Source organism: Rhinolophus sinicus, linkage group LG16 (assembly GCF_036562045.2).
Source record: "Rhinolophus sinicus isolate RSC01 linkage group LG16, ASM3656204v1, whole genome shotgun sequence".
Classification (NCBI taxonomy): domain Eukaryota; kingdom Metazoa; phylum Chordata; class Mammalia; order Chiroptera; family Rhinolophidae; genus Rhinolophus; species Rhinolophus sinicus.
In genome coordinates, this window is record NC_133765.1 from 37064639 (window position 1) to 37091585 (window position 26947).

At 51.4% G+C, this 26947-nt stretch overlaps 1 long non-coding RNA gene across 2 annotated transcripts in view; it reads right to left on the bottom strand.

Moving 5' to 3' along the window:
• Window positions 1–25986, bottom strand: part of LOC141569167 (uncharacterized) — a 441595-nt gene extending 415609 nt beyond the window's left edge. For both annotated transcript variants that reach the window (XR_012492613.1, XR_012492611.1), the window contains exons 1-2: window positions 25878–25986; window positions 25649–25765 (exon numbers count right to left, since the gene is read on the bottom strand). This is a non-coding gene — a long non-coding RNA (uncharacterized LOC141569167). The remainder of the gene's footprint in view (window positions 1–25648; window positions 25766–25877) is intronic.
• Between the last annotated feature and the right edge of the window lie 961 nt (window positions 25987–26947).

A 26947-nucleotide genomic window follows, 5' to 3' on the forward strand; every position in this document is an offset into this window, starting at 1 on the left:
TTAATCTCTGTCTGTGACTGACTTGAATCCAGGTGAACGGGTCCCTCCATGAGGACAGCGCACCCTGTCCTTGGGACCTACAGCCCTTCACAGTTTGCATGTAGTTTGCCCATCCACTCACCCAAACAGTAATGAAAAGACTGGTGGGATGAGCAAAGCAGACGTAACTACCGTGGTGTTTCCCCCAAAATAAGACCGGGTCTTATATTAATTTTTGCTCCAAAAGATGCATTCGGGCTTATGTTCAGGGGATGTCATCCTGAAAAATCATGTGAGGGCTTATTTTCCGGTTAGGTCTTATTTTCGGGGGAAACATGGTACCTCCATCATTCAGGTGAGGAGGATGAGCTCCGAGTTTCATATGTTTCCTAAGGACACGCCATCAGCCAGTGGCGGCAGGAAGACATGAGAAGCTCTTCAGCCCACGTTTGCCCACGGGGCTGGTCCCTCTTCTGGTACCACCGTCTCCACCACCCGGCCCGTTACCCACCCCTCTCTACCTGGCTCTGACCCTCAGACGCTGACTCTTGGGCTCCGTTACCATCAGGCTCCCAGTTGTTTTCCCATCGTTTTACCCACAGGATTCTAGATTTCTCACGTAGAAAAAGCCTTGCTCGCTCTAATGAGTTTCTCTCTACTAACAGTTTCATTCCCGATGTTTAAAAATCTAATCAATCTGATCTGTACTTGCAGCGGATGAGTCAAGGAGCCAACTTTGTAATTCGGAGAATCTCGTTGATGGTTGAGTAACAATCCCCCTTTTCTCCTTTTCTCCTGTGTTCCATTTCCAACGTACACTTGGGGCTGAATCACGACAATTTTTTCATGAACCTGTTCACGTTCATATCAGTACAATTGTTTAAATTCCTTTACTTACATGAATTGCTAATCAGACTCACCCTTCTAATATTTTTTTCCTTCTTTAAATGTTTCTCACTTTTATTTCACACTAAATGAACTTTGAAATTCTTTGACAAAATTCAATAAATATCCTATTAGAATCTTACTAGTGTTGCTTTGAATATATAGATTAATGTGAGGAGAAAAGATTCCATGATGTGAAATCATTTCATGAAAAGTTGCATCTCACCAGTCACATTAAGATTCCTTAGCAGAGTTCTAGAATGTTCTTCATATAATTCATATACTCATTTATTCCTATTTATTTCTGTGTATTTTATGATTTTTGTTGCTCTTGTGAAGGAAATATTTTCTGCATTATCTCTCCTGTGAAACAAAATAAAGCAGATAAATATTGGCTAAGAGAAAGCAAAATTATTCTTATTTGCAATTGATGTATTTGTAAGAAAACTCAGGAGAATCTGCTAAAATATAGCATTAAAAACAGTAAGAATTTTAAAATGTGGATACAAAATGATATAAAATTTACGATAACTTCCTATAAGAGTTATTTCACCTTAAAAATATTTTTATAAAGTAAGTTGTAATTTTTTTACATAAAAGTGTACGATAAATCACAAATTTTGTTTTGGAAAAATTGTCTGTTTAGTGCAGGCATTATTTGAACCTGTAAATTTTCATTGTTCCTATCAACTTATAGTATTTTCATTATTAGGCTCTTTCAAACCGTTATTTTTAAAAATTGCACCAAGCCCCGAAAGGCACACCGCACATTTCTGTCAGTATCCTGCACGTCTCAGTTGTAGGCCCCTGCCCCACACCACGCTATGTCTTGTCTCCACTTTCAAGGATGCTTGGGAGGATACGGAAGCTGAATAGCTCTCAAAATAAAACGACTGTGGAACTGGGATGGCCAATTTTCAATTGTCTGAATTGGAGGAGGACCAGGAGGAGGTTTTCTCATCTATAGTCCCCCTGCCAGACCTGCTCCGACAGCCTCTCCATCTCAGTCAATGCAACTCCATAAATTCAATTCATCAGGCCCATCCCTCATCTGTGCGCGCGCTCTCTCTCTCTCTCTCTCTCTCTCTCTCTCTCTACTCTGTGACTGGGTTCGGCTCCAGAGACATATGGCGGGGCCTGTGCCATCACAAAGGGCCCCTTGCTTACAACGCCCTGCCTGCTGCTGTCATCTTGAAATTCCTCAACCGTTTCAGAATACGGGGCCCTGCATTTTCATTTTGCTCCAGGCCCCCCAAATTACGTAGGTCGTCCTGGATGTCACCATCAAGATATATCCGGGCTCTGACCACATCTCGGCCTTGCGTCTGCTGACACCAGGGCCTGGCCCCCACCAGCCGTGTGGGCGCGGCTGCAGTAGCCGCTTCAGGAGCTCGCCCTGAGGCCCTGGCTGCAGCCCACTGTCTGATCTCCACCAGCAGCCTGGTGGTGCAGTACCAGTCAGCTGTGCCGCGGCTCTGCTCACGCTGCCCACTGGTTCCAGTCACTCAGGCCTGTACAGACAGTGGCCCAGGGCCACTCGGACTTTTTCTCCCACTCTCTGCCCATTACCGCCGCTGGTCCCCTCACTGTCCCTCAAGACACTGAACAGGAGTGTGCCCCAGGGCCTTTGCACCCATCACGATGGCCCCTCCCACAGACACCCACGCAAGTCCTCCATTTGCCTCTTCAGCTCTTTACTCAAAGGTCTCAGTGAGGCCTCAGACCAACGTGATTAAAATTAGAAGGGTTGCTAAGATTACTGAGTAAAAATACAGGACCCCAATTAAATCTGAATTTCAGATCAACAATTTTTTCATTATAAGTATGACCCAGTATTGCGTGGGACAGACTCACGCTCAACACAGTATTGTTTTTCCTAACTGTTATATTTAAAATGCAACATCACTGCCACCTATCACCAGTGACCCGATTCTCCTTCTTTCCGGTTTCTTCAACTGGACTTACTGCCACCAGACCTGCTATGTATTTGACTTAGTCATTTGTTTTTATGATCTGGGCACAGGAGGACAAGTCCCCTCCCATCCAGCAGGGTTTGCACAGGAATGTGTAATTCCCGAGAAGGTGGCCTCGGAGCCCGCAGTCTTCTGCCACATGCACAGAGGGGCCAGGAGAGCCAGAGGGAGAGGGGAGAGGGGGAGGGGGAGGGGAGGGGAGAGGGGAGAGGGGGGAGGGGGGAGGGGAGAGGGAGAAGGGAGGTAGGGCTGGCCAGTCCCGGAATGTGATTCCGGTTCCTTCCTGAATCTTCCTGGGCACCTGCCCTGGGTTTCCCACTAACACAGCCTTTTCATAAAACGTGCTAAGCTGACTCTAGCTGGTTTCTATCACCTGTAAGCAAAAGACTCTTCTTAGCAATACACGCATCCCAGGGAAATGTACCGCAGAATCTTCTCTATTTAAATTCAGAACGTCCGCTCCCTCAGCTCAGCCCCAACCCATGTGTCACTTCTTTCCTCCCGCCCACGGGTCACACCAGCTGCTCCCTGCAGGGCTCCATGAGCCCCCGTGTCTTCAGAACTGCTCTTGGAAGATGCGTGGGCGACAAGAGCAGATTTCTAGAGGCGGGGACCTGACACCAGAACTTTCTAAAGCTCTAAATTCTAACTGCAGTCAGGGTCGAGAGCCGTAATGTGGACAGACCATCCCACCACGGCTGTGATCCGCTGGGGCTGCCAGGGGCCGGACACAAGCTCCTGCTTCCGACGTGACATCCACGGTTCATGGGCACAAGAATTCAGGTCCTCTGGTGTCCCAGGATGGATGTAAGACGCTCATAAATCCGCCTTCTGCAGACCTGGGGGATCTGTGCACTTCTGTCTACCCTCTGCGACCTAAGCCATCACCTGTCACCGGACAGCGGGGAGGGGCTCAGAGCCAGCCTCTCTGCTTCCACTCCTGTCCTCTTCCCCCCACACACATCAGTGACCCCAACTGAAGTCAAAGTTGCCTTCAAAAGTGGGTCCCACAGTAAACACTGCGGTCCATCCACACGGTGGAACATCAGCGGCAAAGGTACGTGAGCTCTCAGGTCGGACGGACGTGCAAGGAACGTCAGTGCACGCGGCCAGGTGAAGGGAGCCAGTCTGAAAAGGCCACATTCTGTGTGAGTCCAGCTGCGTGACATTCTGGAAAAGGCAAAACTAGACTGACCGTGACACAGAGACTGTAACTTGGCAGGATCATGCAGCCCATCCTGCTCCTGCCACACCCAACAGGCGCCCAGAAGTGGAACGTCAGCCCCTGCGGCAAACTCCACTTCTCTTTGGAGCCCTCCCCAAATCAACACGGGCGCTGGGATGGTGGGTAAGGCCTGGCAGGTCTGTGGGTTTCAGTTTCCTCAGATGAAAAAAATGAGGGTAAATTGTGTATAGTGACAATTTACCAGGAAGGGCACAATGAAGCCAGTCTCATTTCCTTGATGTTGGGGTGAAGGTAGGCAACAGCCGGGATCCCCCTGCGTTCGGAGGCTGAGAGGGGCCAAAGCAGGGACCCCCAACACCATTTGTAGGAGCCTCTAGGAATGCCGAGGCCCCCACGCTGGGGGGGCTCCCACCTCCACACCGTGTCCGGGCTCCGGCCACCCTGCCCTAGGAGACCAGGTCACAGTGTTTCTGGCTGGGGACTCACTAGTCTCAGACCCACCCAAGCAGCCAAGTTGGAAGAGACTCTGGACGATCTTTTTAACATTCTTCACCTTACTCACCACTTTACTATTTAACCATCCACGTTCTTGTGTCTTTCCTTTGTAGCTTCTAGTTTATAAAACCGAGCTCGATTTCTTTGACTCTATTTAAGCAGAACACAAAAGGCCACACGCCTGCCATTTCTCTCTTTCGATTTCACTACTCAGCACGATCTTAAATTACTCTTATATTCTGCATTCACAACAGAAATAAACAGAAGGTGATAGATGACATGTAGCTCATGCCCAGTTTTTTATTGTGTGTTTTTTTTCTGGTCCAATAAAAGTGCAAGTCCTCTAAAAAAATCTTTCCAGGCAATCACAAATAGGGCGGGATAATGTAAAAGTGTGGCATTTGAGAATAGTGCCATTGCAATCTTTTTAAAGCAGTTACAAACACATTTATGAGTAAATAGACGCATCTCTCTGTGCTGCCGGGAGCTGATGTAGCCAAATTCAATTGTGAGACACTCTTAGAGAAAAGCATTGTTCTCTAAGCCCTTTGTTGGGATACGGTCAGTGAATTGAAGAATATTAATGATGATGGTGTGAAATCTCCATGAGTTGTGGGGAGAGGTGGGAACTGGGGGTGGTGGCGTCTCTTTAAAGCCCTGAGACTCTAGGACACAATGTGCCCAGGTGATTCCGTTACCTGGGTGTTACATGTAAGCACCTGTGTAGGTCAGAGAACTCGGGGCATTCCAACTGGAATTCATCCAAAGCAATTTGACGGTGGGTGACTTCCTGCACACAGGTCAGTCCTTTGTTTCACGAGCTGCATCTGCCACCTTAGCCTTCCCAGGTCAGTGACCCAAGGGACCCTATGAGCCACAGGTTAGGGCAGAGTCCACAGGCTTATTCGGTGAAAGGCCAGACTTCCTATTTCAGGCTTTGCCGGCCAGGCCATTTCTGCGGCTCCAACTCCAGTCTGTCCTTGTAGCAAGGAGGCAGTGGACAGGACAGCACCCCAATAAGTGGGCGTGTCCCTGTGCCACCCACCCAGCCTGTGTACAAGGCAGCAGGTGATTGCATTCACATGGGGACTATCGGTGGCTGCCCTCTGATTCAGCAAACCATCACTTTTTTGTATTTTTTTTGCATTGTTTTTTGAAATATATCTAAAAAATAATAAAAGGAAAACCACGTTTTCTCTACCCCTGGGCAGAGACTGGAGAAAAATACTATTTTTTGCTTGGGAATTTTATCAGAACTTGCAAGAAGGAACTTCCAAACTTGGATCCTGGCAGTCGAGGCTCGGGGGTGAGGTGTGAGCTGAATCGCAGAATAGCAAAGGGAAGCTGGGGTGAATGTTGCTTTAGGGTGGGCGGTATACTGAGGTTCAAGATGGGCTTGGCAAAAGGGAAACAGGGTGTGTGTGGTGGGGGGCTCTCCAAGCTGAGGGGCCAGTTTGTTGTGCAGACGTGTCCATGAAATCCTTTAAAAACTGGGGTGTCAGATACCCAGTTTTGAGTTTTCTGAGGCTCTGCAAGGTTCAACTCCCCATTTCCTGTCTTCAGTGAAGTCTGTGGAACATACCAAGGCTTTGGGGGAGTGGGAGGGTTAAGTGCTATTTCCAAATCCAGTGTATTCTGGGGACAGTGGCAGCCTCACCAACAGTGAGAGACTCACAAACCAAATCAGCAAGAGGAGTCAGCAGAGCCAGTGGGGAGAAGGGGACTTGTAAGGTGGTGGAGGGACGGCCAAGCTGCCCGCCGCCTGTGGAACTGGGCTGCAGACTGTCCAGTCGGACTCGGCAAAACCACACAGAACAGCCTAGTTCTGAGTTACACGAAGCCACGGGTCTTGTTGCCTGCGGTCTGGTTTCTTTTTTAGTTTTATTAAGTTTATTAGGGTGATACTGGTTAATGAAATTATATAGGTTTCAAGTGTACATTTCTATAATACATCCTCCACGTACTTCACTGTGTGCTCACCACCCAGAGTCAAATCTCCTTTCATCACCATATAGTTGACCCCTGTCACCCTGTTCTGCTTGTCTGCTTTGTTTGTTTGTTTGTTTGTTTTTTAATGAAGGGCACCTGCATGATAATAGGCTGTTGTTGGCCCGAAGTGACTGCACAGAAGGGAGATGGTGACACATGTAAGGTCCACTGTCCTTTGTCCAGCAGCCACCAGCCACGGGCGTCATGCCTGTCCAGCAGGCCTGCTGTGATGGCCACTCTTTCTCATCAGCCGGTACAGTTCTAATCGTTCAGAAGCATGGCTGCCTCAGGTAGTAACCGTTTTGAATATCCTGCCCAACTCCACACAAAACCCTCTAACTGCAAGACAAAGGCCCTGAATCCAGAAGCTGCCTTGTCCTGCTTCCTTCTGGGACTTCAGGTCTCTCCTAGGCGGTGAACACTTCTGGGTGGTGAGCAAGCAGTCAGCACCCAACCCTGAACTCCCTGTTTCTAAACTGTTTACCCATCTGTGCAGTGGGCATGCCGCCACTAAGCGTTCATAGTCAATTTGTGTCTTCTCTTATGTGACGATGAAACGAACCCTAATGGTACCTGGGAAGAGGGGTCACAAGGGCTGTAGAATATGGGTGTCCTTACTGCAGGGGGTGGGGGGCCAGCCTCACAGTGGGGAACATGTGTCCCACAGGCTCAGGGGCTACTGTCACCTACAAGGTCCCGGCCCTGCTATTTCGGATGTTCATCAATCCTCACCAAAACCACAAGAGACCAACGTGAGGGTCGCTGATTTTTAAGTGAGCAAAAAGCACAGAGATGGCATAAAACTAGCCAAGGCACATCTGTGAGTCATGGAAATGGGGCTCATTCATTTCTCTTGTTGGACCATCAGTCTGCCACGTTGGGCAGAGCCCCCAGGGTGGGAAAATGGGCAGCACACATCCCTTCCGCAGAGAGGCCATTTACGGGGTGGGGGCGGGGGGTGGCACGCATGAAGAGTAAATGTTGCATTCTTTGACATTTAAAAGAACAGCCGCAGTGTTTACGCCCACAGTATACTTCGGAGGAGAGTGCTCTTTGAGTAAAACTCAGAAGTGACATTTACTTGTTTGTACTTTTAGGTTTTATGGGCTCACACGGAGGATGCATAATTCATGCCAGTCGTCGCCTGGCTCAAAAAAACTAATTTAGTTTTATCCCCTTCCAATGCAACTGCAAACACACATATGACGACAGGTAGATCGGGGCTGGGCGTGGGTGTGTCAGAGCAGGGTAAAGCTGGGTGAAGCACTTCACTTCAGCCCTTCTGGGAGTCTTCCAACACACCTTTCTCATGATATGAGTCTTGATTTACTTTTTTAGAAATAAGTCATTGCTCATTAGTAGTGAGCAAGGCTAGACATCGCATTATCAGAGATACAGCAGCTTTTTCGTGTGCTGAGATTCCCGCGCTAAGCATGGCAACCTTCTCTTACTGTGACGACACTCTCTGTCACGGAACACTACGTGAGCTTCAACCAGCTTCACACTCAGATGTTTAACAAGTGATGGCAGCAAAACGGCAGAGTAAGCGTCTGCCCCCCGTCTGTACTCCCAGGGTCATCGCATTATCCACTGTAGCCCAGACCTGGAAACGACGAGGAAGCCCTCATTGAAAGGGCAAGAGATACAGAGGAGGTTGTGTACAGACACAGTGATTATTATTCAGCCCCGAAAAGGAAGGAAATCTTCCTGCTGCCTTGCAAGCACGGCTCGAGGCCCCTTGCCAAGGTTGACTGTTCTGCCATTTACAGCAATGGAGACATGATTGGTAAACCCATTTTATAGATGGACAAACAGAGGCTCGGGAAAGTCATGTGACTTGTCCAAGAGCACACAGTTTGTGAGCAGGGGGCCAGGATGGGGGCCCAGGCGTCCAGTGGGGAACCTCAGCCTCGCGAGAGAGCTGGGGCTGCGGCTCCTTGCTCTTCCTCCCTCACCCCGAGACAATCGGCATTACTGATAGGAGGGGATTCTTGCACGTTTTCACCCTTTTGCACGGTGTCATAAGCAAAGCACAAACCTGCTCTTCTGTGTGCACGACCTCTAGCATGTTCTTTTGTATTTTCTGCTGGTTCCCTAAGTATTTCTAGGTTCTAGGCCGTGATCTGGGTGGAACCCAGTCGCAAACACCCGGCAGGACTGCAAAGCCTGTGTCCCAACAACCAGTTCCAGGACACCCACTCGGAGCAGCAGTGAGTGTCCTCAACGCTGAGTCACCTTTCAATTCCTCTGGTGTCCCCATGCCCCCCTCCAGAGTCTCCATCACTATCAGGTGGAGGAGGCCCAGGGGCGACAGTAATATGCCCTGGGCTCGGACACCACTTTAAGAAGAGACACCTGTGTGCCCAGGTGACCTGAGAAAGTGCTGACGACATGAAAGGAAAATGGGAGGAAGAATTCTGAGTGGATGGGGCGTTTTTACACCCCCTCTTGAGGAAGAAGCGGGGCTGTAACTTCCTGTCAGCTGACCCTGCCTCAGAAGTCCATTAGGCACCTTGGATTCCTAAGGAACTCTTGGAAGTGCTGGGATTTTCCCTGAGGAAGGGTCCTGGCACTGACTTGGGCAGTGGCACAGTGGGGGATGGGGAAGGGTGGGGAATGCAGCCTTTCCCAGCACCTGGGGAGACGGAACAGGACGGCTGCGGAAGGTCCCTCGGCCCAGGTCCCCTCCTTGGCTGAGAGGGCTCTGTGGCTGTAGGATGGAAGGGCCCCGACTGGCCACCACCATGGCCTGACACCAGGTTCCCTCAGCTCTGGCGGGCGGTACCACCCAGGGTGAGAGACCATCCCACAGGACAGGAAACGCAGCCCTCCCACCCCCACGCCCCCAGGCTGGCTTTCCTGCCACCCACTGAGGGGGACACTGAGCCAGGCTGGGTCACACTTAGAAATAAGTGTGGCATGTGGCGTGCCTATGAGAACTGGCTTTTACTTACACATGAAACCACTTCCAGAGTCTGATAAGCAGAAAGCTCACCACCCTCCCCTGCAAAAAATGTCCATTCTCTAATCCCCAGAATCTATGAAAAGGTACGTTACATGGCAAAAAAGACTTTACAGATGCACTTAGGGGTCCAGACCTTGAAATGGGGAGAGTAGCTTTGATTCCCTGGGTGCGATGGCTCTAATCCCACGAGCCATTAGAAGCAAAGAACTTTCTCCAGCTGGAAGCAGAAGAGGCAGGAGTCAAAGAGTTGAAGCTGGAGAGGGACCCAGGATGTCATCGCAGGTTTGAGGACAAAGGGACAAGACTTGTACCTGGTCTTGCTGAGCTGGGAGAGGCTCCTGTGACAGTCACCGGGGAAACAGGGACCCCCTGCAGTCCCAAGGACCAGAATTCTGCCAGGAACCTGAGTGAGCCCAGCGCACCCCTGCCCGACAGGCCTGAGCCACCCGCGGCCGGACAGCCAGTCCCAGGTTCACAGCTGCCACGCAGAGCATGGCCGGCCCGAGAGGGAGCCGGCCGGCCGGACACAGCCTGTGACGGGCCAGGAAATACTTCTTAGACTTCAGCTTGTTGCACCCGAGAGGCTGTGGCTGCCGGACCTGAGGCGCGCTGTCCAGGGAGCCGAGTTATCCCAGAGGAAGCAGGGGACAGGGGCCCTGAACTCCCGTTAGGTGACAGAGGAGGGGAGAGAATCAGTGAGGACAGGGGCAGGAAAATCACCACCTCACAGGCTTCTATCTGTCCAGGAATTCGTAAGGAAGGTTTTCACTGCCTTCAACTGCCCTGTGCAGCTATGTCTTTGGGGAGAAAATTTTTCATTCTCATTGCTTAACTAGGGAATAAAAAAGAAAAAAAATCAATCTACATGACAAGGACATTTTTAAAGGCTAATTTAGTGAAAATTATATGAAAAATGTAGAAAATCATTTGTTCCCCACTAGTGGGGAGCTGAGTTCTATTTATATGCAAATGTCAGATGACTGAGCCTACTTTATGTTTTACAATTTTGAAATATTGCCTATTTCATAAACCTTAGATTAATGAAATCCTGGTGAAACAAATGAGGCCTTTTAGAAAGCAGTTTTAGAAACGCCTTCCTGAAAGCTTTCTAACCGGCTCTTCTTTTCTCTGCATAAAGCCACAATAAGCATTTTAATTTTTAGATGTAATCTATCCTGGGTTTGTGTTTGTTTGTTTTCCCCCACAGTACTCTAGGAACACGTTGATCCTTTAAGAAAAACAAATGTTAAATTTTAAAAAATAAACACCAGACGCGTGGAAGCAAATCCAAGTCGCAAATGTGCCAGCTTTTCCTGGGTTCCTGCAGTCGCCCCTACGTGATGACCTTCCATGTGGCGTCTTTTCTTGGTTTTTCCCTGGGTGTTTTGCATTGTCCCAGTGTTAACTGTGCTTAAGGACCCCCCCACCCCCCGCCCCAGAATAGAACGCAAATGACCTGGGTGATTTGTTTTTAACCCACAGGTGCACAAGGAGACATAGTCAAGCTCCTGGGGTCACAAAGAAAGGTTTACCAGAGAGAGCGGCTGTTTGGAGAACGTCTGCCTCACTTTGAACCACCTTGCTGCAGAGAAACAGCCCAGCTGAATACAGCCTGACTTCTATGGCTCAGGATTGGGGCGGGAATGGAACCCAGAGAGAAAACCCGGCTGCAAAACCCTTTGCCTGTTCATCACAATCACATTTAAAAGGGGGCTGGGGAGACGGGAGCAGCAGCTGGTGAGCCAGTGGCACACAATTCAAGTCCAGCCTGGCCAGTCGTAGACAAGCAGAAACTCCACACCTGCCAGGCAGTTGGTCCTGCAGGGTGTTAGTAACTGTTTGTATATTTGGGAGTGGGGGCGGGGTGTTCTGCATGTCTGTTGTTTCCCCTCTCTGCAAAAGTAAGCTTTGTGGCTCTTAGCTCTGTATTCCCAAGTCCCAACCCTCATTAGCCTGGCTCCTTCCGATGACATATCTTGAGTAGACGCCCTGAGAATGAACAGCGAGAGGCACGCCTACCTAGCCACTTGCCTGCAAACATCTTAGCAGGGTGTGCAATGCCTTCATCAGAGACCACCCTCATACTAGTTCTGTTTCTCTAGGGAAACGCTGCTTGATGTACTATCTAAGTTGAAAATCAATCCATTACGGTATTATTGGGGAGCTCACAGAAAAGCCAGCGTGGATGCATTTAAAAAGCCAGGGGGAGAGAAACGAAGCAATGGACTTGCTACAGAAATGGCCTTGTGAAGATCCAGGAGGGTGCTAGCAGGCCAGCCGCTGTGTCATGACCCACACACAGAACTCTGTCCCCAGAACCGTCCCTCTGCTGCCCAAGCAACTGGATGTGCCCACTGTCACTGCCACCTCCTGCTGCCGAAACGCCGGCACAAAGCTTCTGGGCACGAGGCTCCCAGACCATGACCGAGGGAGCGAGGTCGCAACGCCACGCTCCAGCTGCAAGGGAGTCTGACAAAGCAAGCAGCTGGCATTTTCAGCCTTTCTGGTGAAAGCTGGTTGGTGGCTCATACGAACACTCTGCAGGTAAAGAATCACCCAAACCCATCCCCTGAGATGCACATGTCTTGTTCTCCTGTCTCCAGCCTCCCCAGGTCAGCAGCCTCCAACCCCGCGAGCTTCCCCTGGTCTCCGCTGTAAGCGTCCTGCCCTTGAGTCTCTGCCAAATGTAATGGTGGAGGCTGACCGCCTTGCCACGGCCGGCTCTGAATAACTAGCCCATTTGCCCTCATTTGTCTGATTTTTATTTCTACATCAGCTACCTTTTGCAGAAAGCATCCCGACTGGACACACCTTTCTTCCACTGTTATAATTAAAGGCATATTTTGTAGATCAGGTTCCCTAGTTACACAGCCTCGTGTTACCTGATCCTTCTGCCAGGTAGCGCTTACCACGATTGTAATTGTAATACAGGGGAAGGGCATGAGGACTGTTTTTGCAGAAGGGACTAGGAGGTTGGGTTCCAAGCCTGCTGCCTACGTGCCACCCAACGCAGAACTCAGGCAGACGTTAGTCAGTGACACACAGCAAATTCTCCGGAGACTAGAGATTCCATTAGACCCTTCCCTGCAGTGAAGCCCCCGGCGAGTTACACACAGGTTGCGCTGTACAAGAATTAAAGACAAACCTGCCTGATTCTTCCTGCACCTTACTGAAGTTAGAGGTAAACTTACCGTTGGTCTCCTAGCTTCCCCACCCCCATACCAATATATTTTCTATGGAAGCGGAAAACACACATAAACCCCAGTCTGGTGGATGGAGGGGGCTCCCTCTTCCACTAACGATTAGAGACCACCTCTCTGACTGTGGGTGGCCTTTCTTCCCTCACTTACTCTCTGCTAAACTAACTTAGTTTTACCATAAACTCTGCATCGGCTGACGCTTGAATTCTTTCCTACGTAAAGCCAAGGACCCTCTATTCCTGTGACAATTGCATGAATAATTGTGAAATGAGATGTTTCATGCCCTCCTTTCTCCCGGGATCCCGTGAGGGACCAGCCAGGAGCTGAGTCGACTCTGTTCGTTCCCCACATCACGAGCCCCCAATTCGGCCTGTCACACAGACAATGCTCCAAAAATATTTGTCAGATGAAAGATGAATGAATGAGCTGGCTGTTTCGCTCTTCTATTAAAAACAGGAAATGGTCACTCGGGCCCAGTATGGGCCACAAAGCAGCCCAAAGCCACAGGTGCCTTCCCAGGGGATAAACTGGGAAACTACTTCTCAGAATTGAAATAAGTTTCAAAACATTATCGACAGTCTCTGCAGATTCCCCTAAACCTCTGTTGCTTAAGGAATAAATGCCCCGCACACGCCGCAGCGATCACTCATATTTGGTTGAATTGGGGGGGTTATTGCTAAATGCAGCCCCAGGGATAAGACAGAGGGTGGGGGTGAGGAATTGCATCAGATATGCAGAGGTCATCAGATATCAAGGGTGGGGGATTTCCCTAAACTTGACCCAGTAGGACTCTTGCTCTGACCTGACTGAGAGCACCATGGACGCAGGAAGGGCGGTGTCTGAGCCAGGTTCGGTTCAGGACAGTCTCTGTCTTGCCTACTAAGCAGTTGCTCTCTGTCACCCCCTCCCGCAGCCACTGGCAACCAGTGTGCTTTCTGTCTCCAGGGACAAATTACTGTGTTTGAAATGTGCGAATCGTGTATTATGGAATAACAGACACCTCAAAAGCTAGGCTAGGTGCTCTCCCTAAGCCAAACCAGGAGGTAACCCCTGGATAACCCAACGGAAATGGCGTCACTGATGTCAGGTCAATATGGACAGCCAACACAGGAGTAGAAAGGAAAGTTAGCCTAACCGTACAGAGATTTGCTCGTCAGTCCCCAATGCTCAGCTACCCAGATCCAAACGGGAAAAGGATCCCAGGTAACCCATCAGCTGAAAAGCTAAATAACCTCTGTAATTATTCCTTAAAAGTCCCCTAGTCGGCCAGCAACTGGGCCGTAACCTTGCAGGCCAACAGCCTTGCAATAACTCATCTTCCTGCTCTTGGCTTTTGACGGCACACCGCCCAATGGGCCACGCCTTCCTCCCTCTGGGAGGTTTTATCACATTAGACCAGAGATAACCTGTGGTCCCTGAGCCAGCAGCACCCATGTCACCTGGGAACGTGTTCGCAACACAAAATTGTTGGTCCCACCCAAACCTACTGAATCAGAAACAGGAGGCATGTGACTCAGCAATCTGTTTTGAAGACACTCCCAGGTGATTCTGAAACAAGCCACCGTGTGACATGGGAGTTATGCAAAACTTGTAGGAATTGTGTGCCTTTGCTTACTGCAGTGGGTCGCTGTCTGTGCCCCGACGCTCCACCTCTCCCAGCATCCGTGCAGCTCTCTCCTGGGAACAAGGCCAGCATTGCCTTCCTAAAGCACACATGGCTCAGGCCGGACAATCAAAGCCTGTCATTCCTGACTCCATCTCAGGGACGGATATATGACCTGACGGGAACCGAGGAGGTTCAGCCTCTCATCTTTTGCTGCTACTGTGAGGAATGAAAACCAGGTTTTATTTTCACAGGACTTGTACCTGGAAGACTGTGGCCTCATGCGGAACCCAGATGAAGCGACCGCTGGGCAGAGGAAACCAAGAGATAAAGACCAAGCCCTGACACCGTGCGCCCCACTTTCCAGCCTCATCTGCCTCCAGCTACCCCCTCAGACAGCTCTCACCAGGACCAGCAAACGCCCCGCTTCTGCTTAAGTCACTGGCAGGTAGTCTGTTATTTGCCAATAAAAGAGTCTAGCGACTGCCCTGAGGAGCACACAGCACCCTGGGAACTTCTCTAACTTCTCTGTGTAGATATAAGTGTGTGGATGACATATTCTGTTCCCAGACAGACTTGCTACATTCTATGCCCATACAATGTATCAGATAACAGTTCCAATGAAAATGGAAAGATTTTAGTAAGCCGAGGACAAAAAGACTGTCTATTAAACAAACAGGTCACCTCTGTCCCCTATAGGACCCCCTTCCTCACTGAAACAAGCAGACTGAGTCTGAGGAGTGGGGGGAGGAGGGGAGTGGGAGACACAGAAGAGAAGGAACCTGCTAGAATTTACCGCCAAGATGCAGCTTCTACAAAACACATCACCATTCTCAAATATCCCCCTCCCAGAATCAGGAAGAAAGCATCAGCATTTGAAAGAAGGGAGAGAGAACAGTTAGAACCCGAGTGACAATTCTAACCTTGGACTGTTCCTGGCTCCCACAAAGTTTGTAATTGAGTTTCTGTCCACACACAGCCCACTCGGCCGTGTGCTCCGTGTGTCTGTGAACACGCCCAGGGGACTCTCCACCCTCCGCTCATGTACTAACAGATACGGGCACCTCGCATCTTCCCGTCTGGTCCCTTTTATATCCCCTGAGGTTTTACATAAAGTGAAATAAGAAGTTTTGTTATGAATAACTTCACCTATATTAATATAATACACTTTAGAAATGGAAGAAGACTGTATCAATCTTAATCTAAGTTATGGCAGCACGTTTGATGTAAAGTATTTAAGTCCTGGACAATCACCAGTTACGTGTTTTTCAGGTCGTCAGGAAGTCATCGTTCGAGCTTTATATTAGGCCATGGTACGGGGAGCTTAGGCCCAAGTTTCACTAAGTAGAAATAAGACACTAGATGTTTTCCTCAAATGCTCCCTTCTGGCCGCACAGACCACGCTCCCTAAACGTTAATCCTACTATAAGATGCACAAGTTGTCAACTTTAGATCCACACGAGTGGCCTCAAGTAACTGTCACCTTGCAAATGCACTAAAGCCTGACACAGCTTCTCACTGAGTGTTTCAGTCACAAGAACTCACAGCACACCAGTTCACTTGCACACAAGCAGATACACGCTGTGGAAGTACCTCGTCCACACTGGGATGTGAGAACAATTTCTTGAAATGCAGCAAAGACCGGCAGCGCTCACGTGTTCAGCCTCATTGCGTGATGGAGTCTGCAGCTCAGAGCGGAGCTGGGCAGCGGCTGGATAGAAGTGAGTTTGCTGGGAACTTACCCGTCTCGTGGACGTGGCCCAGCCCCAGGAAGGGACCAGGTGCTCTGGGCCACTGCTTCCCTGGGTTCTCAGGATTCTGACCCCGGCTTCAGCACCTGGTCCGTTCTATTGGCTGGGTTCCTGGCGTCCCTGGGGAGTGTAGCTGGGTCCCCACTGCGGTGCTACGAGTACCTTCCTCCATTTCATGTCTGTGTTTGCTCAGCACCTCTACCAAAGCCTCTGAAGTTACAACATCGACACAAAGGCCAGGAAAGCTCATCAAGAAGGGTTCTCAGACTCAGACGGCTCAGAGTAGGGCTGCAGAAGGAGCATGGTTTTAACAGGCCCACCAACAAGATTCGGAGGCAGGTCATTGGGGCGGCACCACCTACCGGACGGGAGTCCACGCGCCTCATCCGGCGTCCCGAACGGGATTTTGCGATGGCTCTGTGGTTCCCACCCTCCCCTCCCGTCCCCTCCGATACAGTCCTTCCTACCAGCGGAGCCAGCCCACTGGGTCCACAGTGGTTTACTGCGCCGCAGGACACTACGCACTTGGCTTATTTTATTACATTTAATCAGCACAGCAACCCTCTGAAGTGGTTGCTTCTATTTCACAGAAGGATCTAGTAAAGCTTGGAGGTCAAGTCGCCTGCCGAGTGTCCCAAGCCAACCAGTGGTGAGGTTGGGCACAAACCCGAGTCCGCCTGAAGTCAGAGCCCCAATGACCTCAGTGCCTCCACGTGGCTCTAGTCAGACAGACAGACGGCCTGTGTTCTTCACCTGCCCCATCTGTGTGACTTGGAGAAAAAAATCCGTATATTATTCTATAAAGTCGGGGGACCTGGTCAAGTTCCCACCCATCTCTGGTTTTCTATGATGCTGAAATGAGCTTGTGACATTTCCTCACCTTAAAACCCTTCCGTGCAACCCGCTTCTATTAAAAACAGTCATTTACGCAAGTTGACAATTGTCAGGCCCCTTTGCAAGCACTGGAGTCGCGGAAGGAAAGAGATGAAGTGATGCCTTCACACAGCTCACTGAAGTTGACGAGAGGAGACAGGCGGGTCCGATACTATGATATGACCAGGCAACAGGGGTCAGGGTGTCAGTGGTGCCACACATGCCGAGACAGGTGCCCGAGGGGCGGCTGGGATTCAGGGCTCAGGTGTCAGGGAGAGGCTTGTGGGGAAGCCAGCACGAGGGAGCTCGTGAGAGTGCAGGTATGATGTGCACTCAGGTAGTAAAGAGCAGCTACGCTACTGCATGCCTCCTGCACCCACCGTGCACCCTCAGGCACCATCGCGTTCGTCCCCACCTGCGACAAGCTGCTCATCATCCCCCTTTGGCAGAAGAAAGTCTGAGCCTGGGAGGGGTTCAGCGACTCACCCGTGATGGCCCAGTCGGCACGCGTGGCAGCTCAGATGCAAACCTGGGTAGAGTGGCTGGAGACCACTGGGCTCGACTTAAGAAAGGCATGTGTCACTCCAGAATGATGGGGAACCTGAGGCCTCCGTGAGGGCCTGACAGAAGCACCAGGGAGGCAGCAGACACGGCGTTGATGAGGGCAGGTGTGGGTGGCACAGGCTGAGAAGCTGGCATGTCCCACGTGGGGTAGAGGGAGCCACGTTTTGCCTCTCCGTGTGGCCTGGCAGGGCGGCCCGGCCTACGCTGTCCTTCCCTTCTGGGGACACTTGTCTGCGATGTGCTCAGTGGCCCTTGACCTGTGGTGCTGTTCTCAGCTCACGTGCTGGCTCAGCTAAGCTGTGGCTTCCAAGGCTGAGGACACTGCTCTGTCACCGGAGGCTCTGCATTTTGTCACACAGGCTCTCATGTCCCTCGTCTTCCAATGAGAGGATCTAAGACGTGACTCTGAAGTCACCAATGGTAGATGAGAGCCTGGGTGGACATGGGGCTGAGGGTTCACTTCCCAACGGCCATCTCGGGGGCCCTGCTGGGGCGTGTCTGCGTGCCCACAGGCTTGACCACAGTCCCCACGCTCCCCCAGCCCCTTCTGGCCCAAGGGAGGAAGGCCCTGTCACGCGTGCCAGCCCGTGGTGCCTCACCAGCTCACTGATCCAGCTTCCCACCCCTCCTAAGTCATCCTTTCCTTAAGCTGCCAGCATCTGGCCAGCAAGTGTCTGTGGGGTCTGAGAGGAGCGACTTCACTGTCAGGTCAAGACGCTCCAGACAAACCTCTCCCTGTTTTATGGTGACTGTTGAAGGGGGAAGAAGGATGGGGACACACACAGCCTCACACTGAGCGAACAGCCTGTAGCTAAGGCACCACCTCACGTAAAATATGGGGAAGTCAAATACTGACGGACATTGAGTTTTTCTGCCCTTTTGGATGTGGGAGCTTATTATAATCGATGTTGAATTACATGAAAACGAAAGTTACACTTCTTTCAGTGAAGTCAATGCGCTGTCTCATTCCCACTGCACATGGACGCTGGGACCAGCTGCTAAGAGGACACCACCCCACTGCACATGGACGCTGGGACCAGCTGCTAAGAGGACACCACCCCACTGCACATGGACGCTGGGACCAGCTGCTAAGAGGACACCACCCCACTGCACATGGACGCTGGGACCAGCTGCTAAGAGGACACCACCCCACTGCACATGGACGCTGGGACCAGCTGCTAAGAGGACACCACCCCACTGCACATGGACGCTGGGACCAGCTGCTAACCAGCTGCTAAGAGGACACCACCCCACTGCACATGGACGCTGGGACCAGCTGCTAAGAGGACACCACCCCACTGTACATGGACGCTGGGACCAGCTGCTAAGAGGACACCACCCCACTGCACATGGACGCTGGGACCAGCTGCTAAGAGGACACCACCCCACTGCACATGGACGCTGGGACCAGCTGCTAAGAGGACACCACCCCACTGCACATGGACGCTGGGACCAGCTGCTAAGAGGACACCACCCCACTGCACATGGACGCTGGGACCAGCTGCTAAGAGGACACCACCCCACTGCACATGGACGCTGGGACCAGCTGCTAAGAGGACACCACCCCACTGCACATGGACGCTGGGACCAGCTGCTAAGAGGACACCACCCCACTGCACATGGACGCTGGGACCAGCTGCTAAGAGGACACCACCCCACTGCACATGGACGCTGGGACCAGCTGCTAAGAGGACACCACCCCACTGTACATGGACGCTGGGACCAGCTGCTAAGAGGACACCACCCCACTGCACATGGACGCTGGGACCAGCTGCTAAGAGGACACCACCCCACTGTACATGGACGCTGGGACCAGCTGCTAAGAGGACACCACCCCACTGCACATGGACGCTGGGACCAGCTGCTAAGAGGACACCACCCCACTGCACATGGACGCTGGGACCAGCTGCTAAGAGGACACCACCGTCTGCCTCATCCCAATACTCCGACTAACACCAGCTTCACTGGAGCCAACGTGGTACAGCAAAGGTAAATCTGTAACATCACAGTATTAAGGATCCCAGCTCACTCCCGGCGATGGAAAAGACACCGCTTTACCTGTGTGTTTGCCTCCGCACCTGCTTATTCAGTCATCTGTAGCTTGATAACGTTTGCTAAGCTTCTACTGAGGAAGCGCATAGAACGGACTGGCGGGGGGGAGGGGGGGCGGCTCTTGGCCTCAGCACTTTGCACCCATTGTCTCGCTTTAATCCTCAAACCTGTTCACTCCACATCCACTCAGGCAAACGCTGCTTAGTGTTTTTCTGCTCTGAGAGTTCACCTATGGAAAAAGCGCTGAAGCCGCAGTTGTATTTATAGAATGGAATATAAGTGTTAATAACCTTGAAACTGTAAAAATGTGGCTGGCAGAAGGGGGCAGCTAGGCCAGGGATGGCAGGAAAGACGTGAGAGTAGAAACTCTGATATCTTCACCTTATATAGCTCAGGTTGCAGATGAGAGGGGACAGAAGAAGAAACAATTAAAACGGGCAGCAGTAGAAGCAGCCAGGTGACCAGCTCACTAGCTACCTTGTGAAGCTGGAAAGAGACGTGTGAACAGAAAAAGTTCTCTTTCCTAAAAGAGTAAATCCCTGTTGTCTAAAGCTGGTAAATACAGAAATAGCACTATAAGCATATTATAACATCCTGGAGGAAAACAGCAGGAGAATCAAGTCTCCGAGGCTTAGAAAGAAGTTGCTTCAGAAGCATGGAACTGAATGTGGGCCGGGGTGGAATGGAGTCTTGTGAATCTCATCACAAACCTGTGATTTATTTTCACATGCAGATAGTACAACACAAATACATTTTTCTTACTGGTCAAACAGGCATTGATTTTGTTTGGGCCCACACCACCTGAAAGGGACACATGTTCTTCGAAGCCGAAAGTAACGTAACAATCCTAAACCAGGAAATATTACAGAATAGCCTCAAATGTTCTCAACTTTTCTGACTTCATCTCAGTTTTCTTGTTGTGCCTGTTTATTGTTTGGTGCCTATTGATACATAGCTTAAAATCACTAGTTTTCCTGGGGCAAAAATCTCTACTGCTGTACTTTTCATTCTGATGCCACTGTTTAAAATTAGCATCCTCGTTTGAGAAAATCAGCTACCCGTCCCAGACAGAAACGGCAGGCGTCTTGGGGGAAGGCCCAGCACACGCTTCTGCTCTCGGAGCCCTAACGTCATGACTCTCTCGCCCATGGCAGCTCTGATGGGCCAGGGTGACAGAGATGAGGGGACATTTCTATCCTGCGATGTAGCTGGCCGAGCTGTGAAGCCCCGCCCCACCACCGCTGGTTCTAGATTCAATTCTAAGGCAGGCGAGGGTGAAAAGTGGTTTCTTCTCATTCTCAGTCATGAACTGGCAGTGTGGTCTGAGGTCTCTGGCCCCAAGATGAGAGGGTAACCTGACTGATCTGAGGGTGTCGGTCTGGAGGATGCTTCCACATTTTGCAAGATCACCATTTATGCTCTGAGTCCCCACAAAGTTTGGGGAGGTGAGGCTGAGCTGCCGCAGTTTGTCTAATTTGAAGTCATTTTGGGTCCCGGGGGCAGGAAGATTCTGGAACCCACAGGATTCCCATAAGATCAATGCTCATCCACATTATCTCCCGAGAACCCAATTCCAGATGCCCGGAGGTGCCCCGTTTCACTGAGTGCCTCTGACCTCCCTTGGAGAGCGCGGACACCAAAGCTGATTCCATGGTTGGGCTAAGATTCCATAAATCAAGTTCTTACGATTAGTCTGGAATCACTCCCTGCATTGCTGTTATGCTGCCTCCCCCAGAAGGTAAAGCTTATGTTCAGACCAACTGGCTTCTCTCTGGTCACCCCGAGTCTCGGCCTACAGCCCTGAGTGGAGACAAGCAATGAACGCTCTGTCTCAGAGGCATCTCATGTTTTCAGTGGGTGAAATGAGCAGGAACGGAAAACAGAATCTACCAGTCAGAGGTTAACAGTCACTGAGAGATGGCTGATTAGTTTCTACCTTGAACAAAGCCCAGGGACATTAATTTGATGAGCACCTCACCACTGCAGACCTCAGCACTAAGGAAAACTCCCCTCACTTCCTGATCGAAGGAGTCACTGCGGGGCACTGTTTCAAATTCCAATATCAGGCTTGGCCGTGGGAGTCTCTTAATGCCCACCTGGCGGGCCCCGCCCACCTGGCTGGCCCCACCCACCTGGCCGGCCCCGCCCACCTGGCCGGCCCCGCCCACCTAGGCACCTGCGTACCTAAGTTTTCTTTTAATACTGTAACAAAGTACCACCAGTTACACCTTTAAACAGCAACCATGTATCAGGCGGACACAGGCTCGGTGGGATCCTCTGCTTAGCAGCTCACAAAGGCCTGGGCCGCGCTTCTTTCCAGAAGCTCTTGGGGGTCTGTCTGCTTCCAAGCTCACTGCGATTGGCCGAATTCAGTTCTTTACCACTTTACCATGTTTCCCTGAAAATAAGCCCCAGTTAAGGTCGTCAGCCAGACGGATGCATTTAGTACGATGTTCTAAAAGATGACATGACTATGTTTGAATAAATGTAGATTGTTGAACATGAAAAAATAAGACATCGCCTGAAAACTAAGCCCTAATGCATCTTTTGGAGCAAAGTTAATATAAGACCCGGTGCTATTTTCGGGGAAACACGGTAGAGGGAAATCTCTGCTTCCCCGCTCGCCGCCAGCCAGGGCCCACCTTGGCTCCTGGAGGCTGTCCCTGCTCCACGCACGTCCTGATGTGGGCTTTGCACGTAGCCCCCCTGCAGCAACAGAGGATCAAGCCCTGCTCATGCTTCCCATGTACGTTCCCTTCACCTTTCTACCTGTCTTCCTGGCAGCAGCCACTGTCTGCTTTAAGGGCTGTGATGACACTGGGCTCACCTGGGTAATTCGGGACACTTCCCGTCTCAGGGCCCTTGCCTTATCTTAAGCTGATTAAGGTGAGGCAAGAGGTCCTTTTGGCCCTAGAAGATGGTTTTTCACAGGTTCCAGGGACTCAGGTGTGGACACCTGTGGGAGCCATTATTCTGTCTTCCACACAGCAAGTGCCTTGGCCTCTCAAGCATCCATGTGGTCAGAACGTACCCAGAGCAGACGTGCCTGGTCCCCAAGACGTACCCTGACCAGCCAGGGACCAGGCCTCTCTGCCCTAAGTCCCAGGTGTTCCAACACACACCCAGGTGAGAACCCAGGTGCAGTGACATCTCGGCTGCTCTGAGAAATGCGGTAGGAAAAGGAAAACCATGGAGCATGGAGGTGCTATTAGGAGCGTGGGGGGGGGGGCGGCGAGTTTCCACTATAAACAGGGCAACTGCAGTGGGTCTAAAACCGTGTCTGGCCACAGACTCAGGCAGGTGAAGAAGTCGGCTAGGTGGCCACCTGCGCCTCGGTGTAGCTCCATTTCCTCATCTGTCAGATGGTCCCAGTCACTCCACCTGGTTGGGTTGCTAGTGTTAAATGACCCCCCACCAGCTGCTTAGACCCTTACAGACGGCCCGGTCAGGCGGCCCGGTCAGGGGGCCCCTCCCCGGCTCTCTGCCGCCACCCACTGAACACTGACTATACCCCCGCGATGTTCTGACTGTACACAGTCATCCCAGACTCACAACCCTGCGAGGTAGCCTGGGCAACAGCCCTGAAGACACCCCACCGCCCCACCCTCCAGTGATACAGTCAGATACCAGACACGGCTGCCCATCAACAGACCTTAAGACATGGCCTTATCCATGGAACCACATAAATGGGTCCAGACACACCTCATTTTCTTGCTCTTCGATTTATTGTGCTTTGCAGATGTTGCCCCCCCCTCTTTTTTTTTTTTACAAATTGAAGGTAAGACCCTCACCCAGTAGAAAGATTACAACTCGCTTTAGTGTGCTGTTATGGAACCAAGAACCAAACACACAGTTATCTCTGACGAGGTCCTGCCTGTACTGGGTTTCTTTTTAGGAGAACGAAAATGTTTACAAGTTAGACTGTGGTGGTGGTTGCACAATTCTGTGAGTATCCTGACGACGCTGAATTGCAGATGAGTGAACTGTATGACACACAAATGATACCCGTATGTCAATAACGGTGTTTAATGAAAAGCAGGAAAAGGAGGCAGAAGATTCCGAGAGGAGGCAGAAGGAAAGAAAGTCAGCTTTGAAGTGACAGGGCCTTGAGCATCGGTCACGGTCTTTGAAATGACCCGCGACCCAGGGACTGGCCTGGCTAAGAGTGACCCCGGGCCGAGCCCAGGAAGAGACCTCAGTCCCACAACTGCGAGGGACTGAACGTGGCTGCCCTCCGTGTGGGCCTGTAGGGTGCTTCACCCCTGAGGAGAAAAGCAGCCAGTGGATGCTGGATGTCCCCCTCGGGATGTGACAAGCAGAGAAGCAACCATGTTGTCACCTACAGAACTGGGAGACAATGAATGGCTGCTGCAAGCCACCAAGTTTGTAGGAACTTATTACAGCAGGAATAGAAAACTAACACAGGAGGTAGGGTGATGGTCCTCCATTTTCCAGATGGAGAAACTGAGGCACAAAAAAGCTACTACCTTGTCATTCCACAGTTAGCATGGCTTACAGCAAGGATTGGGAGCCCGGCAGTCTGGCTTCCAAGCCCACGGGCTCAGTCTGTGTGACACCCACAACAATAATGCAACGGGCGGCAGTAATGATGAAGAACCACAGTTTCCTGCCGTGTATGGGCACTACCCAGGGACAGGCATTATGCCGAGGTCATCCTCACAGAGACCTTGTGCAGTAAATCCCATTATCCCCGTTTCCCCGAAGAGAACACTGAGGCACAGAGAACTCAAGTAACTTAGACAAAGTCACACTGCCAGAGGGTGACAAAGCAGAGACCACCACACAGATCCCACCTGATGCCAGAACCTTTATCCAGAACATAATTCAGTCTCTCTTCTCTGCGATAACCTCTCAGTAGTCACGACCTCTCGGACCCTTAGGTCAGCCCAGGGCCCACAGCCCCAGAAAAACAGATGGCACATCCCGTGTGGCCCTAAGTGCCTTGCGCAGGTGAAGTAATTTAACACTCACACTCCCCCTCAGGTACACCTTCTTGTTGACCCAGTTTTACAGGTGAAATAACAGGAGAGGTCAGGCCACAAGCCCCGAGTCATGCGGCAGGCTGGTAAGGGACCGAGGCAACATCTGAACCCCACAGGCTGGCCTGTCTAGGCTTACAGCCCTCCCCACCCCAGAGCCCTCACCCTCGGAGCACTCACCTTGTACCAGGTGCCATCCAGGTAACCTCCACAGAGGCCCACAATGCAGGAACTGTGACGTCCCTACCCAGAGAAGGGACCTGCGGCTCCGAATCTTGAGTCACTTGCCCAAAGGCACCCATGGCAATCGCAGTATGTCGGCGTTCCCCCCCAAGAAGCTCACCTCAGGGCCCCGCAGCGCAGGCCCACCCCCACCCCCATGCGAGTCTGTGCGCAAACAAGTCTCTCCTTCACAGAAAGCACAGTGGCTTCTCAGAAAACCCCAACAAAACTGCCTAGGAACTTGGGGAGCTCTCACATACACGCTGCAACGGAAGCCCCTGGCTCACTTCTTGGTGCCCATGCGGCGTCCTTCCCTCCATCCCCACGCCTAGCCCCACGCCCACCCCACGCCCACCCCACGCCCACCCCACGCCCACCCCACGCCCACCCCACGCCCACCCCCAAGCCGCTTGCTCGGCCTTCCTTCTCCGACTCCCTGCCTGAGAGGCAGGCACAGGCTTGTCATGCATAGACCCTGAACGCCCGCCCGGGTTCGTGTCCTCCAGTCACAGGCTGGACAACTGAACCAGGCATCACTCAGCACCTGTGTCAACGTCAGGCTCCTCTTTAAAAGTAACAACGAAAACAACTTTAAAGTAGCAAACCTCTCAGGCTTTTCCACCCTTGGGCCAACAGTGGCGCTGTCCCATTGCAAAGACAATTCCTTTTCTTGAAGGAATACAGGATCAGAATCCCCCCTACCCGCCCCATGCTTTGCCTCCGGTCACTCGGAAGGGCGTGTTCATTTCTTCCCACTGTTGTAACAAATCACCACAAACTCAGTCGCTTAAAATAACACAATTAACTCACGGTGGGTTCTGAATTTTAGAAGTGGTAACAAGTGTCAGAGGATTAAAATCAAAGACCGCCTGCCTCCGAGGAGGCGCTTTAAGAAGAACCCATCACCCTACCTTTTCCAGTGTCCAGAGGCTTCCACACCCCTTGGCTCCCAGCTCCCCAGTGCAGACGCGCTTCCATCCTCACAACCCGTCTGCCTCGGACCCAGCGGCCTCCGCTGCCTCCCGGCCCTGGTGATTAGATGGGATTCACTTGGATAACCTGGAACAATCTCCCCATCAAAGAGCCTTAAATAAATCACACCTGCAAATCCCCTTTTGCCACGTAAGGTAACATACTCACTGCTTCTGGGACTAGGTGTGGGCATCTTTGAGCGGTGGTGCGTAGGCAATTATTCTGTCCACCACGGGTGTGAAGGTGGCAGGCGGCTTGGAAAACTCGCCTTTTCCTGCAAAGGAGAGACACCGTCCTGGGGTGGGGTGCAGAGTTCTGGGAGCACGAGGAGTGTTGCTCCGCCCTGACCCCCAAGACTTCAGGCCAAATGGAGACGCTGAGTGAGTTTCTTATACCACTTCAAGGTCAGATGTGCATTTTTGGGCCAAAGCGTTCGTCCCAGATATAAAATGAGCACAGAAAGCATGAATCTGTCATGCCCTCCCTGCCACTTCTCTCTGGCTCCTTTTGATCTACAGGATAAAGCCCAAACAGACCATAGCTTGTGGCCAGTTCGACGTTCTGTTTTGCCAGCCCTGTGCTGGTCTTTACACAGCACAACCAGCTACAGTTTGCCGCAGTCCCCAGCACTCCCTATTGTCACCCCTGGCCACAGACCTGCACGATGCCACTATGTCTCTGAGCTCACTGGGCTGACAGCCTGGCCCATCCCTGTGGCCCAGCTCTCCAGCACTCCATCCTGGCACCCTCCACACCCCTACCCCAACTTTGTCCACCTGGACGGCCTCACCACTTCCCAGGTAACGTTGCCTTCCACAGCTGGCTCCCTTTTACTCTCTCCACTTACCAAAATCCTCTGCATTCATCATGGCCCAGTTCAAATGTCACTGCATGTATAAAAGGTTCCCTAACTTTCCTGGATGTAGAAGCTTCCTCTTGTTAGGATTTCCACCTCCCAGCTCTCTGTTTAGACACGTGGGACACCAGGCTTTCCACACAGCCGGTAATTCCTAGCATCACAGCTGTCTACTCGCTGAGCCCCTGGAGCCCAGGGCCTGCGTCGTGCTCACTGTGTATCCCAGAGTGGAACACACACTCCAGACTTGACTCCCAGCAAGAGAAGACAACGAAAGACAAACAGCTGAGCGCGACTGCACTGGCAGGCGGACGAAAGTGAGAAAGAAAGAATGCAATGAAGGAAGGCAGAAAGGAGGAACTGTGAGAGCCTGATTCATCCA